Source organism: Silurus meridionalis, chromosome 25 (genome assembly GCF_014805685.1).
Source record: "Silurus meridionalis isolate SWU-2019-XX chromosome 25, ASM1480568v1, whole genome shotgun sequence".
Lineage (NCBI taxonomy): Eukaryota > Metazoa > Chordata > Actinopteri > Siluriformes > Siluridae > Silurus > Silurus meridionalis.
In genome coordinates, this window is record NC_060908.1 from 1,008,038 (window position 1) to 1,023,602 (window position 15,565).

The 15,565-nt window shown below is 40.7% G+C and overlaps 1 protein-coding gene and 1 long non-coding RNA gene across 3 annotated transcripts in view; one reads left to right on the top strand and one right to left on the bottom strand.

The window, feature by feature from the left end:
- Window positions 1-1,431: 1,431 nt before the first annotated feature.
- LOC124378853 lies at window positions 1,432-4,914 on the bottom strand. The gene is made up of 4 exons (XR_006924314.1): window positions 4,755-4,914; window positions 4,538-4,648; window positions 3,109-3,171; window positions 1,432-1,584 (listed from the first exon to the last, which is right to left on the bottom strand). It is a non-coding gene; the product is annotated as an uncharacterized LOC124378853 (long non-coding RNA).
- Window positions 4,915-8,186: 3,272 nt separating this feature from the next.
- The window catches only part of zbtb20 (zinc finger and BTB domain containing 20), a 65,814-nt gene continuing 58,435 nt past the window's right edge, over window positions 8,187-15,565 (top strand). The window contains exon 1 of one of the 2 annotated variants that reach the window (XM_046838638.1): window positions 8,187-8,381. The gene's annotated coding sequence lies outside the window, so the exon portion shown is untranslated. Of the gene's footprint in view, window positions 8,382-9,919; window positions 10,280-15,565 lie in introns of those variants that run through there. The other variant, XM_046838637.1, reaches the window with a different exon arrangement.

The following is a 15,565-nucleotide window of genomic DNA, read 5'->3' on the forward strand; positions in this document are numbered from 1 at the left end:
TGGCAGGAAAGTAGACAAACAGTCAATGACAGAAAGACAGAGAAATAAATAGAAAACGAGGTAGACAGAGAGAAAGAGACAGGTAGACAGACAGTGAGAGAGAGAGAGAGAGAGAGAGAGAGAGAGAGAGAGAGAGAGAGAGAGTGAAGAGAGAGAACAAAGAGAGAAAGAGAAAATAAGAAAAAGTGACAATGACAAAAAGACAGACAGAAAAACAGACAAATAGAAAGAAACAATAAAGAAAATCATGAAAGTGAGACAGATGGACAGAGGGAGAAAAGACAGTATGAAAGAGAAAGAAACGAGGAGACAAAGAGAAAGAGAGAGAGATAGACAACGAGAGAGAAAATGAGGCAAAGAGAAAGAAAGAGACAGAAAAGAGAGACAGAGAGAGTAGTGAGAAATAGACCGGTAAGAAAATGACTCTTTACACTGTATGTAACTACAAACGGATAAAAAGTATGACGGTGAGTTTCTTTCAGCAGTGAAGTGGCCTGTATTCAGCTCAGTGTAGGACTGAAGTGTAAGAGGAATAAAACACTGGGGGACACGCCGTTATCAGGGAACAACGTCACGGTGATACCGATAACCTCGTTACTGATTCGTTTCTCAGAACTGGACGACTCTGACTCCTGAGTCAAATGTCCACTGATGACACGTTTGATGCTAACGTGTGCTCATGTCAGGATTCGGTTAATTTGGGTTGGACTCTGGATCCTGGGCTCTGGAAGTGACTGTCAGTGTCAGTGTCAGGCTTTATTACCATTCATGATGCTCCTGAGTTTATATGAGTGAATATTTAAAAAAACAAGAAAAAGAAAAGAAATAAAAGGGTCTGATCTCACTTTTATACACTGAAATCCGATTCTCCTTGATGCCTAATCCAGAGAGAGAGAGAGAGAAAGAGAGAGAGAGAGAGACGTCTTTTGTTTTTCTGGCTCTCTTTAAATCACAGAGAGAAGGATGTACTTAACGGAGCTTTATGTGGTGCAGCTGAAACAGCAGATGCGGCTTCAAAGCGCAGGATGATGACCAGAGCGATACACTGAAAGGTAAACCTACTACAAACAAAGACTTCCTTTACTCCGACTGCCAAAATGCCCTCGTCCAAATCTGAATACGCCGTTCGAGCCAGTGTTTGTTTTCATTGCGGACTTAAAGCCGGATTCTTCTCGGCGCAAAATCTGCTTTCATCGTACATCTTAGCGGATCTGTTTTTTACCTCGTCACCTGCAGAACAGTTTTCCCAGCCCAGATCCTGCTCCTAGAAAACACTACAATGTGATTCCCACCTTCCTAAAAGTTCCCAAAACGAGCCTCGTCGTAGAAAACACGCCCCGTAGTAACAATCTTACATGAGAGAACACACACAGGATTATTCAGGCAAAATAAATCAGAATTTTTTAATAATATGAGCTGCAATTATGAGAGTGTGTGCTTGTGTGTGTGTGTGTGTGTGTGTGTGTGTGTATGTGTGTGTGAGGGGAAAAAATCCTGGGCTGAATATTAACATCCCATCTGAGAAAACTATTCAGCTTTCGCAGCTTCCATCGACTCCTGGCGTTCCCGGATCTTCTTCTGCAACTAAACACACGAAAATAAATAATAATAATAATAATAAAGAAATACTGTAAATAAAAGAATCCAGTGTGACATGAAGAAGACTAAAGCGATGCCAGAAAGGAATAAGAAATAATTATAGTCATGTATTATACGAGTCTGGGGAGGAATCTTCATTCCAGCTGGACAATCGAGACGTTTTTTTGTGTCTCAAATCGTCTTCATATAAATAATCACTTGCTCTGGGCATTTTTTTGTTTTTGTTGTTTTTTTACACTGCAGGAAAAAATACATGCTTGCAAGTGAAAATATCTTGAAAATATATATATATATATATATAAATCAAAACTGCAACTGCAAAATAATCCACTTATAATGAGTCAAATATATAAAAAATAGATGTAATAATCATCTAATAAATGTCCTGCAACCGCGTAATAATAAAACTCACGTCTACTGAATATTCAAGTTATTTCTGATGCATTTGATGATTTTTAAAACTTAAACTCAAACTGATGTAAATTCTTTTTGCAATGAAATACATGTACTTTTAACAATTTGGCGAAAAAAAAAAAGAGAAAAGAAAAGAAAAGGTCATGTTTAAGCGTCTTCTCTACCGGCTTGTAAACAGAGGTTTGTGTTGGAGTCGTCCGGCACGAAGCGGAACGAAGCGGAACGAACGGCGCTGAGAAGCGAATGTGTGGTGCGTCCTGCAAAATTCTCTCTCTGTTTCTTCATCTGACTGCTGCTTTGTCTGAGAAAGCAGACAGGCATGGTTTTTAGGTGTCTCCTGTATCGCCATAGCAACAGGCCAAAATTTTTTTTTTTAACAAATGCCACAGCTGCCACTTTTGGTGTTAATATCCGCCTCAAACCACATCCAGCTCTCCAGATGTGCCGATGTGGGTTAGGACGCAGTGGGACTTCCTGTCACGTGTAAACGCCAACCTGAACACGTACAGGTGTGTGTGTGTGGGGGGGGTGGGGTATCTATCGTTCGCTAGTCTTCTTAATCCTGATCCGGATGCTGGTGGATCCAGAGCCTATCCTGGGATTATGAAAAATGATTACTCTGCTCCTTTAGGCCACGCCTCCGACAATCGATTGTCTTTAATTAAGTTAGGTTAATTAAGTGTAATAAAGGTTTACAGAGCGTAATGATGTCGCTTGATGGAAGTATGAAAAGATTTGAGAAGGAATATTGTTTGTGAGAGACACGAATCCTGGAACTCCAGTAAAAACAAAGAAAACCCCAGCAAACATCAGACACCAGACATTTCTGAAACACTTCTGCAGAACTATTTTTCAAAAGTTCAGGCAATTAATCACCAACTGTTTCCCTGATGTTCCGGCAGAATTCAGGTTCGGATGAAACACAGCTGATCTGCTGAAACAGGAAGTCGAGTTGCTTTGTGGATTTTAAAAAAATAGACCGTTGCTTTTTGTTTTCAGTAATTAGGAAGTAAATGAAGGTCTGAATCAGAGGCTGGCAGGATCCATCACACCACATGCTTTATGAAGTGAAGCTCATAAGACATCCACATGTACCTGCTCTAACATATACTGTAGGGGGTCCTCGGGTCTGTCATAAACCAGGTTCTCTGTGATTTCCTGATAAGAGAGAAAAAAATGAGAAAATGAGATGAGTAATAACCAGCGCGCGCTCGGCGAACAGCAGACCGGCTCGTGGTCTCACTGATGGTTTCTGGCTGTGATGCGATTCGGCCGTCTCGCGCGATGCTAATTTTTCCCCGGTCGTTTCCTAGGAAATGTCTCTGAGACCAAATGACCGTTTTTAATTTACATTTTTCATTTAGACTTCAGTAAAGTGCTCCTGAACCCACTTGTGATTTCAATCGATTTGAAACATGAAGTTGAGGCGTGCTGAAGTCCATGCCGGAGATACAAGAAAAAACGTGACATGAACTAAATAAACATGGAGAAGAAGTCTTTTTCCGGGATTCCAGTTCCATAGACCCCCTCGGATTTACAGATTTATCTCCATATTATTAGAATAATGTTTATTAGCGCATTAGAGAATTTTATTTAGAACGTCTCATTGGTGGAACACATCAGATCTGAATTTGGTGCTTGGACCCCTAAATATAATGAATAATATGGGCTGTGATTTCCACCACACTAACAAGTAATGAGACCCATGTGTGAGTTCCAGGATTCGAACGGTCCCAAAACCACACTTTGAGGTCCATCTTCACAAAATGTTTTTAAAAAAATCTCCATTAAATCTTACACAAACTCCACCATCTTCCAAAACGAAGGAGGAAAGCGACTCGGGTTCAGGAAGACACACAGCCAGTGGGGGAAGAAACACTAAGAAAAAGCCAGGTTTGAATGCAATTGTAGAGAAAGACACACCCCCTGGGGGCGGGACCTAGCCCCCAGGAATGAGGAATGAGTTTGTTTTCCTTGAAGCGATAAATGGAACAATAAAATTAAACGACGTACACTAAATTGCCAAAAGTTTGCGGACACCTGATCATAAGGACGGTATGTGCTCTTCAAACATCACATTCCACATTTAGTCCCCATTTACTCTTATTATTCCCTCCACTCTTCTGGGAAGGTGCTTCACTAGATTTTGGAGTGTGCTTGTGGACATTTGTGTTCATCAGCTTCAAGGCTGTTAGTAAAGTCAGGCAGTGATGTAGGTGAGAAGGTGAGGAGGTCTGAGGTGCAGTCAGCGTTCACATTCATCACAAAGGTGTTCCAAAGACGTCCTGTATGATTGAGTACCTCCAGCTTTGTGGTAACAGTTTAGAGAAAAAAAAAACATATGGCAGGAAATGCGAGGTGTCCCAATACTTTTGGCAATAAAGAGTATCTTTGAATTTCCTTTTCTAGATATTCGCTCATATTTTTTGTCCAAAAGTTTATTATTCCAACAATAAAGGACTTCACGCAGCCAGTTATCCCTGGATTAAGACTTCATTATCAGGATCTTCAGGAATCTTCCTACCTGGAATATCTGCAGAATGTTATGGCTCTCCATGTACTTCACTGTTTGCTCATAAGGCTCTCCAGAGATATCTACTCGAATCCTACCTGAATTCTCCATCATTTCAAGTGACTGTGAAGAAAACAAAACAGCGCAGAAATGATCAGAACCGTGGCCTCGAGAGCAGGAAGAACTTTTCTCCTACACTAAATACTTGCTGGTTTGGAGAGAGCAGGACCTTGTGTGCTGGTGGACAGGCTGTGGACTGGAGCAGGGATCTTCTTCTCGTCTCCTGCGCGGATGCTGAGCACCTTCTCGCCTGCACTTGGTTTTGTAAATGAAATAAAAGCAGAGAAACGATTCGCTCGTGCGGCTCGGACTTCCTGCGGCTCTGTTTACACCGACCGAAATGTCAGGCTGTAACCCCTGGCAACGGCGCACGAGACACACCGATGATGTCATTACTGTAACTGATTACAATAATCGCGCGCGCGCTCGTTTTTATCGGTCAAACTGCTGCAAATCTCAGACGAGAAGAAATAAAACACAAAATACCCGGATTTACATATTTTACACGCTTTTTAGTGTGAGTTTGGAAAAGCATCATAATTTAATATCATATAATATATAGTGTAACGTAATGTTATGACGTAATACATCATAACAATTTACTCATGTATCGTCAATTTCATGTGATATAATTAAATAATGTAATGTATCAATAAAATCGACTTTATTTTGCACATATGTTCAAAAGTTTATAAATAAATCCATTATTATAATACTCCATATTTTTATATAATATAATACTGTATACTTTCAGGAGTTTATTTGGTCGTAAATCAGTGTTACACACTACAGTGAGATTCTTCCTCGGACGATCCTCCAGCCGCCTCTGATACCAATGATGAGGACAAAAGACCAGAGATTATAAATGTACAAAATTATACTAATGCAAATGCATGAAACAGGAGTGTGTGTTTGTGTGTGTGTGTGTGTGTGTGTGTGTGTGTGTGTGTGTGTGTGTAGAGTTCGATCCAGTGCATGTTGTTATTTACATTTGGAAAAGGGTGTATGAGTGTGTTATATACAGTACAGACCAAAAGTTTGGACACACCTTCTTATTCAAAGAGTTTTCTTTATTTTCATGACTATGAAAATTGTAGAGTCACACTGAAGGCATCAAGGGCTATTTGACCAAGAAGGAGAGTGATGGGGTGCTGCGCCAGATGACCTGGCCTCCACAGTCACCGGACCTGAACCCAATCGAGATGGTTTAGGGGTGAGCTGGACCGCAGAGTGAAGGCAAAAGGGCCAACAAGTGCCAAGCATCTCTCCGGGAACTCCTTCAAGACTGTTGGAAGACCATTTCAGGTGACTACCTCTTGAAGCTCATCAAGAGAATGCCAAGAGTGTGCAAAGCAGTAATCAAAGCAAAAGGTGGCTACTTTGAAGAACCTAGAATATGACATTTTTCAGTTGTTTCACACTTTTTTGTTATGTATATAATTCCATATATAATTCCACATGTGTTCATTCAAAGTTTTGATGCCTTCAGTGTGAATCTACAATTTTCATAGTCATGAAAATAAAGAAAACTCTTTGAATGAGAAGGTGTGTCCAAACTTTTGGTCTGTACTGTATGTGCTTTTATATATATGATCTGATCTGATCTGCTCTGTGGATGAAGGCTTCTCAAATCCTTCTTAATGTAATGCCGGATCGACTCAAGGATGTTGAGATCAGGACTCTGTGGAGCCAAAATTATCTATTACAGGAGTCCTTGGTCTTCTGTATGCTGAAGGTAGTTCTTAATAACATGGGCTGTATGTTTGAGGTTGTTGTTCTGCTGCAGGATAAATTTTGGTGCCTCACTGATGGCACTGCATGATGGAGAAGTATCTGCCTGTATTTCTCAACATTGTGGACACTATTTATCCTGACCACATCTCCAACATCATTTACTGAAATACATCCCAGAATTTGCAGGAAACCTCCACCATGCTTCACTGTTTCCTGCAGACACACAGACGTATTGTGGCATTCTTCAGCTCTTCAGCAAACAACTCCATCCTGCTACAGACAATGTTTTGACTCGTCAGACTGGAGCGCCTGCTGCCATTTTTCTGCTGTCCAGTTCCTCTGTTTTCATGCAGAGTTGAGACATTTAGCCTTGTTGCCATGTTGGAGGTCACCATTTCTTCATAAAGGCCACCTTTGGCCAGACTTCTCTGTACAGTCAATGGGTGTACCTGGGCTCCATGTAGTTTGGCTGTTCCTCACCCAGTCTGAAGCTTCTACATTAAATATTGATTTGATTTAGATTTTGCAGTTTTTAAATAAACAATTCAAATATATATTTTTGAAAATAATTCTTACTTTACATACAACATTCCTTCACATCTGCCTAAAACATTTGCACAGTAATGTATGTGTAGGTTGGTATATATATATATATATATATATATATATATATATATATATATATATATATGTGTGTGTGTGTGTGTGTGTGTGTGTGTGTGTGTGTGTGTGTGCATTTGTGTTATGTATGTGTATGTTTTCTTATGTATTTAATATCACTGAATAAATTATTATTCAGTAAACTATTCTCATTAGTTGTTTGTTTATTTGCTGAAATGAGGCTCGGCTGCAAAATTCAGAAAAAGCATTTTATGAATAATGTATAATTTTGTGGACATATAAAATTTTACACGACAAAAAAGTGATTACTAATTAGTGATTTTTTTTGCTATTTTTTTTCGTTACTTGCTCACATTATGCCTTACTTTAGTGCATTTGTGTGTGTGTGTGTGTGTGTGTGTGTGTGTGTGTGTGTGTGTGTGTGTGTGTGTGTAGGTGTGTGTTTTATATAATCTATGTGTTTTATATCTGTATGCGTACGATATATATATATATATGTTTGTCTGTGTTAGGCAATTGTTTACCTATAATCCAGGTAAGCAATTGCCTTTCCAGGATGTTTAGTTGAGGCGAAATCCCCCCAGGTGTGAGTGCACTAATATCTACACACCTGGACATCACACCTCCGTTATCATTTCACAAACCGACATCAGTTCCTGATCTCACTAAGACTCTTGACGTTTAATAAACACATCTACAGAATGTAGTGGAAAACCTTCTCAGAAGAGTGAAAGAAGAGATGATTTGGAAAGAGACGATCAGGAAGGACGTGTGGGTGTGAGGGTGTGAGAGTCATGAGCACAAGAATGTATGCATATTTATTTATTTATTTATTTTAAAGGAAAACTTAAAATTTTGCATTTATTTATTTGTTTGTTTGTTTGTTTGTTTATTTATTTATTTGTATAAATTGTACATATTTGATATCTTTATTATTTATGTTGTTCCGGATTACAGAGGCGGAGTAAAGTGAAAAAGAAGGGAAAAGATCCCTCTCCGTTTCTAGGTTACACCGTCGTCCTCAAATGACATCACGGCGCGCGCGTGTAATGTAGGGCAGACGGTGCTCGTGTCCCTCCGTGAACCCGAGGCGGAGCGAGAGCGCGCGAACGGGGGTGTAGTGGGGGCGCGCAGGAGGTGTGTGTGTGTGTGTGTGTGTGTGTGTGTGTGTGTGTGTGTGTGGTGGTGGTGGTGGGGGGTGTATTATAACCCCGCTGTTATTTGCTGTTTAAACCGGCAGAGGGAGCGCGCGTTCAAGGAAATATATAGGTTACGCTCCATATCGTTTAGTAAACATACTAAAGTGTGTTATTACCCAAAGAAAAGAAGAATTACCTCCTTCTCCTCCTCCTGTACTGGGTAACACGCGCAGACTAGCTAGCTAGCTAAACCATGAAGGGGCTCCGAGAAGCGCAGTTACCATGACAACCGGCCTGAACCTGTATGTATAAATATGTGTATATCTAAGTGCGTGTGTGTGTGTGTGTGTGTGTGTGTCGCTGAACACTTCCGTTGTAGGATATTAAAAACATCATGGTGGCGTGAAAACAAAAGCGACTCTTTGATGTTACCTCAAAACACCGGATTATTGTGTACAATAATTAAAACCGGAAGTTGTGTATGGATGGTTCGGGCATAGTGACGTTTATTTTTATGGCAAATTGGCAAAGAAAATTGTACATTAATGTTGTGTAAATGTATTTGAAAATGCACACACACACACACACACACACACACACACACACACACATGCGTGCAAAAACAAAACTGTGAAATAGTAATGTTATTCTTGGTCTACAGTATATACTTCAACACACACACACACACCTGTCACTGTCTAGACAAGAGAGGGTTGGGGTAACGAGGATGTGTGTGTGTGTGTGTGTGTGTGGACGGATCGGGGCAGCACCATTGCATTAATTCGCTGTCCGTCATTACCGCGCCGGAGGAATCCATTGGAGGGCGAAAAACACACACAGTCAGAGTTCCGGCGCTCTGATTGGTCGACAAGAGCGCGAGCGTTCTCCTTACGTCGCCTCGAGGTCAGCTGGGGACGTGGAGCGGAGGGGAGTGGCTGAGATGATGACGGGAGGAGCTATAGGGTGAGGGGCGGGGTTTAATAAAGGGGTGGGGCAGGAGGGGGTGGAATTAAATAAATAAAGGAGAAAATAGAAATGCGTATAAAGTCAGAGGAGGCGGCGGTGTGGAGGAGGAGGAGCAGACCAGGAGCGGACTAGGAGCAGACTAGCTTGTTGGTGGTTTGGAAAAAAAAAAAAAAACTAAAAAGACGCGTTTTTTTGTTTTTTTTTGACGGACAGCCGCACGAGCCAACGAGAGAGCGCGGGGCGCGCGGGGAGCGTTTAAATGACGCGCCACGCGCCCAATCGAAAGTGACGGTTGATGACGTGCGCACGGCGCGTGTTTGTGTACTTTGTGTGTGTGTGTGTGTGTGTGTGTGTGTGTGTGTGTGTGTGTGTGTGTGTGTAATGAGTGACCGTTGCTCCTCTTTACATCAGCGACGGGACGAAGCAGGATCTCAGGATCTCTACTGGAGTTTCATCCCGTCTTTTACTGTGTGTCAAATAATAATAATAATAATTATAATAATTATAATAATAATAATGAATAATAATAACAACAATAATAATAATAATAATAGTAATTAATAATAATAATAATAAACGACCAATAACCGAGTGTCGTGCTCTTAAATAAATGGGATAAATAAATGACAGAAAAAAGTAAATAAATAAACACACACACGATTTCGTTTTTGTCCGAGCTACAAATAGAGACTCCCCCCCCCCTCCCCCCAAATAATAAATAAATACAAATAAAATCACAAATATAAGAAGGAGGAGGCGCGTGCGTAGACTGTGACAAGACGTGTGTGTGTGTGTGTGTGTGTGTGTGTGTGTGTGTGTGTGTGTGTGTGTGTGGGGGGGTGTTGGAGCGTCTCTTAGCCTAGCATAACCCCGTCGCGGCTGTGTCCCAATCGCAGTTGGAAGTGGGCGTGTCCTAATCGCGTCTCCGTCCAATGGCGGAGGTATAATGGGAGGGCAGCGCTGAAAGTGGCCGCGGTCTCCTCTCTCTCTCTCTCTCTCTCTCTCTCTCTCTCTCTCTCTCTCTCTCCTCCTCCTCCTCTCCGAAGGTAGGCTGCAGCGTGTGTTTATTGATGAGATGAAAGAAGATGGAAGTGAGACATGAAACAAAGTAAGAGAAAATACTCCATGTAGAAACAAAAAAGGAAGAAAACTCCAACCTTGTCCGGATAAAGGAAGAAAAGACAAACCGGAGAAAGCTGTGAAACACTGTCGCTCGTGGGGGAAAAGAGGAAAGGTAAGAAAACGAGAAGGGAAAGAGAGAGAGAGGGAGAGAGAGAGAGAGAGAGGGAGGGCGTTCAACATTATCTGTGTCTGGCCGTTTTCTAAAAAATGGCATGCACTCTCTCTCTCTCTCACACACACACACACACACACACACACACACGCGTATACTGTACATGCTCATGTCAGGGGTAAATAAGGACAAACTTCAACTTCATGACGCTTTTTTTTTTTCTTCTTTTTCTTTTTTCCCTTTTTTGGAAAGTCGTGTTTTATTTTTGGACGCTGTGATTTGGAGGAACTTTATAAAATCTGCTCTTCCTTCCAGTTTGTTTACTTTAAAATAAACACACACAAAAAAATAATCCCGCAGAGATCAAATCTAATAAACCCCGAGAATGAACAAGTGACGGATTCGTGCGACAAATCAAATCAAATGTAGCCTTGTTTATGTTCAAAGGGGTTTAGACGCGCGCGCGCGCCTCGGTGTGTGTGTGTGTGTGTGTGTGTGTGTGTGTGTGTGGTTTTATTTGTAGTATTATTTAAATTTTTATTCAAGGTTTAATATTCGGGTTTAAGAGCCGAAACGTGTTCATACACACGCGCGCACACACACACACACACACACACCGAAGGCGCGAGCATGAATCTTCTTCTTATTATAAATAAATAAATAGAATATAAATATCTTCACCGCGCCACATTTTCTGTTTATAAAGAAAGACAGAAGTAAGACGGGATGAATGTGGTGAGAGAGAGAGAGAGAGAGAGAGAGAGAAGGATAGATGAAGCCCGGGTTTGTGTTTTTTTTTGTATTGTTCTCTGTTAATTTAATATGAAAGTATGCAGCTGTTGTGTGTGTGTGTGTGTGTGTGTGTGTGTGTATGTGTGAGTTGTAGAATTAAAGGTGTCTGCTATCCCCCCCCCATTATAATAAAATATAGTAATAATAAAATTAAAGATGAGACTCGGACAGAAATCGGTCACTAATTCGGATCAGTGTGAACGCGAATATTAACACTAATATCCCTTTAGCTTTAGCGGCTTCTCATCCTTCATCTCCATCCTCATCTTCACCTCCTTCTTGTGCTTCCTCATCTCTTCTTTCATATTTTTTTTGGCAATTTTTTTTTTCGGTATGTAAATCCGAGTCCTGAGGCTCTCACTCTTCTCCAAACACCACAAATAACACAAAAACACTAGCGGGATTATGGAGTGCAAAAAAAAAGTGCCCCAGGAGATGAAGAGAATCTCTCTCTCTCTCTCTCTCTCTCTCTCTCTCTCTCTCTCTCTTTTGGGTGAGGAATGAAATTAGCGCGCGGCCTGAAGATTTTGTCGGATTTTTCTAGACCGATTTATTCGAACCCGCAGCTCATCTTCCTGAACACGGAGGAAAAACACGAGGAGAATGAAAGCGTGTGTGTGTGTGAGTGTGTGTGTGTGTGTGTGTGTGTGTGTGTGTGGAGCTCGGCTTTAAAGAGAGGACAGAAAGTGGGTCAGATGGCTTAAAACGGATTTATTAACGACACAAAGCCGTGAATACGGTATGAAATTCGAGATCCGGTGTGGAGCAGATTTCGGATCGACATGATAAAAATGTCTCACAGGAGGATTTAATTTTTTTTGGGGGGAGGCGATTTTTTCCCTCTATTTTATTGAGTAAAGTGATAAAGAGATAACAGGTGCCGGTAAAGAGAGTGTGTGTGTGTGTGTGTGTGTGTGTGTGTGTGTGTGTGTGTGTGAGGGATGTTCTCAGCTTTCACACACTGCAGAACCTTTTCAGAATTTCTCTGGCACACATAAGAAGTGTTTAGAGGAATACTGAATAATATTAGTTTTATTATTGTGATCAGGCTTCTGACTCTCAAACACACACACACCCTGTTCTGTTTGTTTGTGTTGTTGTTTTTGTTTACAACCCCCCCACACGCCCCACACACGCCCCATGCCAGGCGTTGTCTTTTGGTAACTTTTCTCTGATCAGGAACAAAAACCTGCTCATAAACAACCTTCATACCTGATAGATATTAATGCATTTATACAGGTGTGTTTCTCTCTCTCTCTCTCTCTCTCTCTCTCTCTCTCGGGTCGGGCAAACCCTAAACAATACAACGATCACACACACACACACCCCATACATTGAGTATCACACACACACATGTATCTGATCACATTAATGTATTTTAATAGCACTCATAACTCTACAGAAGGAAGTGTTAGACCTGCAGAGAGTGTGTGTTAGTTTAATAAAATACAGGCCTTCTCTCTCTCTCTCTCTCTCTCTCTCTCTCTCTCTCTCTCTCTCTCTCTCTCTCTCTCTCTCTATTTCCCCCCCCTGAGCACATGTTCTTTATCTTTATCTTCAACTCTGATCGTTCCCGTATAGTGAAAGAGTTCTGTCAGGGAAGAGCGAGAGGAAGGAGAGAGGAAGGAGAGAGGGAGTCGCAGGTTAGTCGTCCGTCTCAGTGCGTAAAAAATCACACGTGGATTTATTGCTTTATTCTTTTTTTCCTGTGCATTTTTGTTTGTCTTGGTGTTTTTTTTATATGCAGGATACCGTTTTTTTGTTGTTTTTTTTTAATTACATTTTTGTCTTTTCTGGAGTTCCTCCTCAGCAGGAGAACCGCTCCAGAGAAAGCGTCACTGGGCTCTGTGTTTATTTCCTGCGATCAGATTCGCCAATTCCTTTCGGATTTGTTTTATTTTCTCGCTCTCGCTCTTTCTCTCGACACCAAGCAGAGCAGCAAGGTTTCGGTTTGCCCGCGATTCAGTTGTAAAACAGTGCAGGGGGAAAATAAAAGCCAAGGAAACGTCGCGGGTGCAACAAAAAACCCGACACGGATGCACAGGGCCCCGGTTTCGATCGGCGCTCCGGGTCAGAGGTCATCGCGGCACTAAAAAAAAAAAAACTGACCGTCTGCACTTCATATCGAGTCCAGTCCTGAAAAAAAAGGCCTCGGAATAGGTTTGGAAAAAACTTTTATGCGCTGGTGTGTGTTTTTATTTATTTTTTATTTTGTTTTTAATGAGTGAATGAGAATGTGTGTGTGTGTGTGTGTGTGTGTGTGTGTGTGTGTGTGTGTGTGTGAGAGAGCGAGATCCGTACAAGGGTCAAAGGTCACACCCGCTCTGACTTAAAATAAAAAATGTATCAAGGCGAACATCCCCACAGCGATCTTTTCTTGGCAGTATTACAGAATCTCTGATCCTCAATATTCCTGTTTTATCCAGATGATAATTCTCCAGCAGTTCTTATCGTCTCTCTCTCCGAGCCGAACACGGGCCATACAGACGTCCTCTTCCCTGACACCGAATTATTAATGAATATTTAACGTAGCCGAACAGCGGACAGGAAATAAATAACCCTCATGTTATCGGCTTTTACTACACCGCAGCTATAAATATTATAATACAAAAAAAAGTGCTTTTGCACATATTATTATTATCATTATTATTATTATTATTATTATTATTATTATCTTTGTCGAATTCCGATTTTCTTTCGCATGTGAACTCGTCGGGTTTCAGACTTGTAGCTTCTCGTGCATGGCAGGTTCTTGGAAAGTGGTGTGTGTGTGTGTGTGTGTGTGTGTGTGTGTGTGTGTGTGTGTGTGTGTACAGACACGTCAATGTGACGTTGCCCAAATGTTTGTGCTCTCTTTTTCGAAGCCGTCCATGTTGGTCTTTTACACCACAGATTTGTATTTTTGAATAGTTTTATTTCAGCATTTTTTTAATACTGTAAATTCTTTAAATTCTTGAGTTTGGCTGATTCATGAACAACAAATCCATAACCAGCGAACGTTCACGAAGATCTTTTCACGTTTGTCACAAGAAAGAAATGTGTATACCCGTCGAGGCCAAACACAAATAACGTCTCGTATTGAAAATATAGCGAACAGACTTCTGTTAGGGTTATGATGTCCGAGAGACGTGTTATTAGGGATTATAACCAATCAAAGTCAATCCAGTTGTCTTTTATTTATATATATATATATATATATATATATATATATATATATATATATATATATATATATAAATGAACAAATAATCTTAAAAGAAAAAGATCACGTCAGTACGAAAGCCGCTGATTTTCCACCAAAAGGTCCACGGAAGTGATTGAGGCTGTACACGTTATTTACACGTCCCCCAGAGTTCAAAACTCCTTTCTTTCCGTCCCTCCACCTTCACACCACTTTAACGCGTCGGCAAGGTCGCGGGCTGATAGAGATATCGATATTGCATTTTTTTTTTTTTCCCTTTTCGAAGGCTGCTTGAGAAAGTGTTAAGGAAAGGAGAAGATGATTTCTACAACACGATCTCATGAAGAGCTCTTTTCTTACGGTCCTGGCGTACAGGTGCATGAATATGAACTCATAATCCATAATGCATCGTTCACGTGTCAGTGGAGTCATTTTTATCTTTATCACACACACATATTAATACATACAGGCAGCAATCTGTAGAGTGTAAAGGTAATAGACATGTACGCAATAATCTATCAAATATTAGATAGATAGATAGATAGATAGATAGATAGATAGATAGATAGATAGATAGATAGATAGATAGCTTGTATGTAGTTCTCTCTCTCTTTCTTTCTCTCTCTGTCTCTGTAATAATGTAGGTACTACATACCCACATGTACACACATACACCTGTATGTAGTAATAGGTGTACATAGTAAAACGTGTACGTAGTAATACGTGTATGTAGACATTTAATAATACGCGTATGTAGGCATGTAGTAATACGTGTATGTAGGCATGTAATAATACATTTACATTTGCGGCATTTAGCAGACGCCCTTATCTAGAGCGACATACAAAAGTGCTTTAAATCTCTAGTAATAAATAAATCTACACTGCTACGCAAGATTACAAACTTAATATAAATATAACTTGAATTCTACAAACTTGGAAAGTGCTAATTCAGGTATTTCAGGAGGATGTAGGTCTTCAGTCGTCGCTTAAAGATAATCAGGGACTCTGCTGTACGGACATCTAGGGGAAGTTCATTCCACCACCTTGGTGCCAGAACAGAGAAGAGCCTTGAAGTGCGTATGTAGTATGTAGGCAATATGCGTATGTAGGCATGTAATGTCTGTGAATGTAGGCATGTAATAATGGCGTATGTAGGCATGTAATAATACGCGTATGTAGGCATGTAATAATACGTGTATGTAGGCATGTAATAATACGTGTATGTAGGCATGTAATAATACGCATGTGTAGGCATGTAATAATACGCGTATGTAGGCATGTAATAATACGTGTATGTAGGCATGTAATAATAC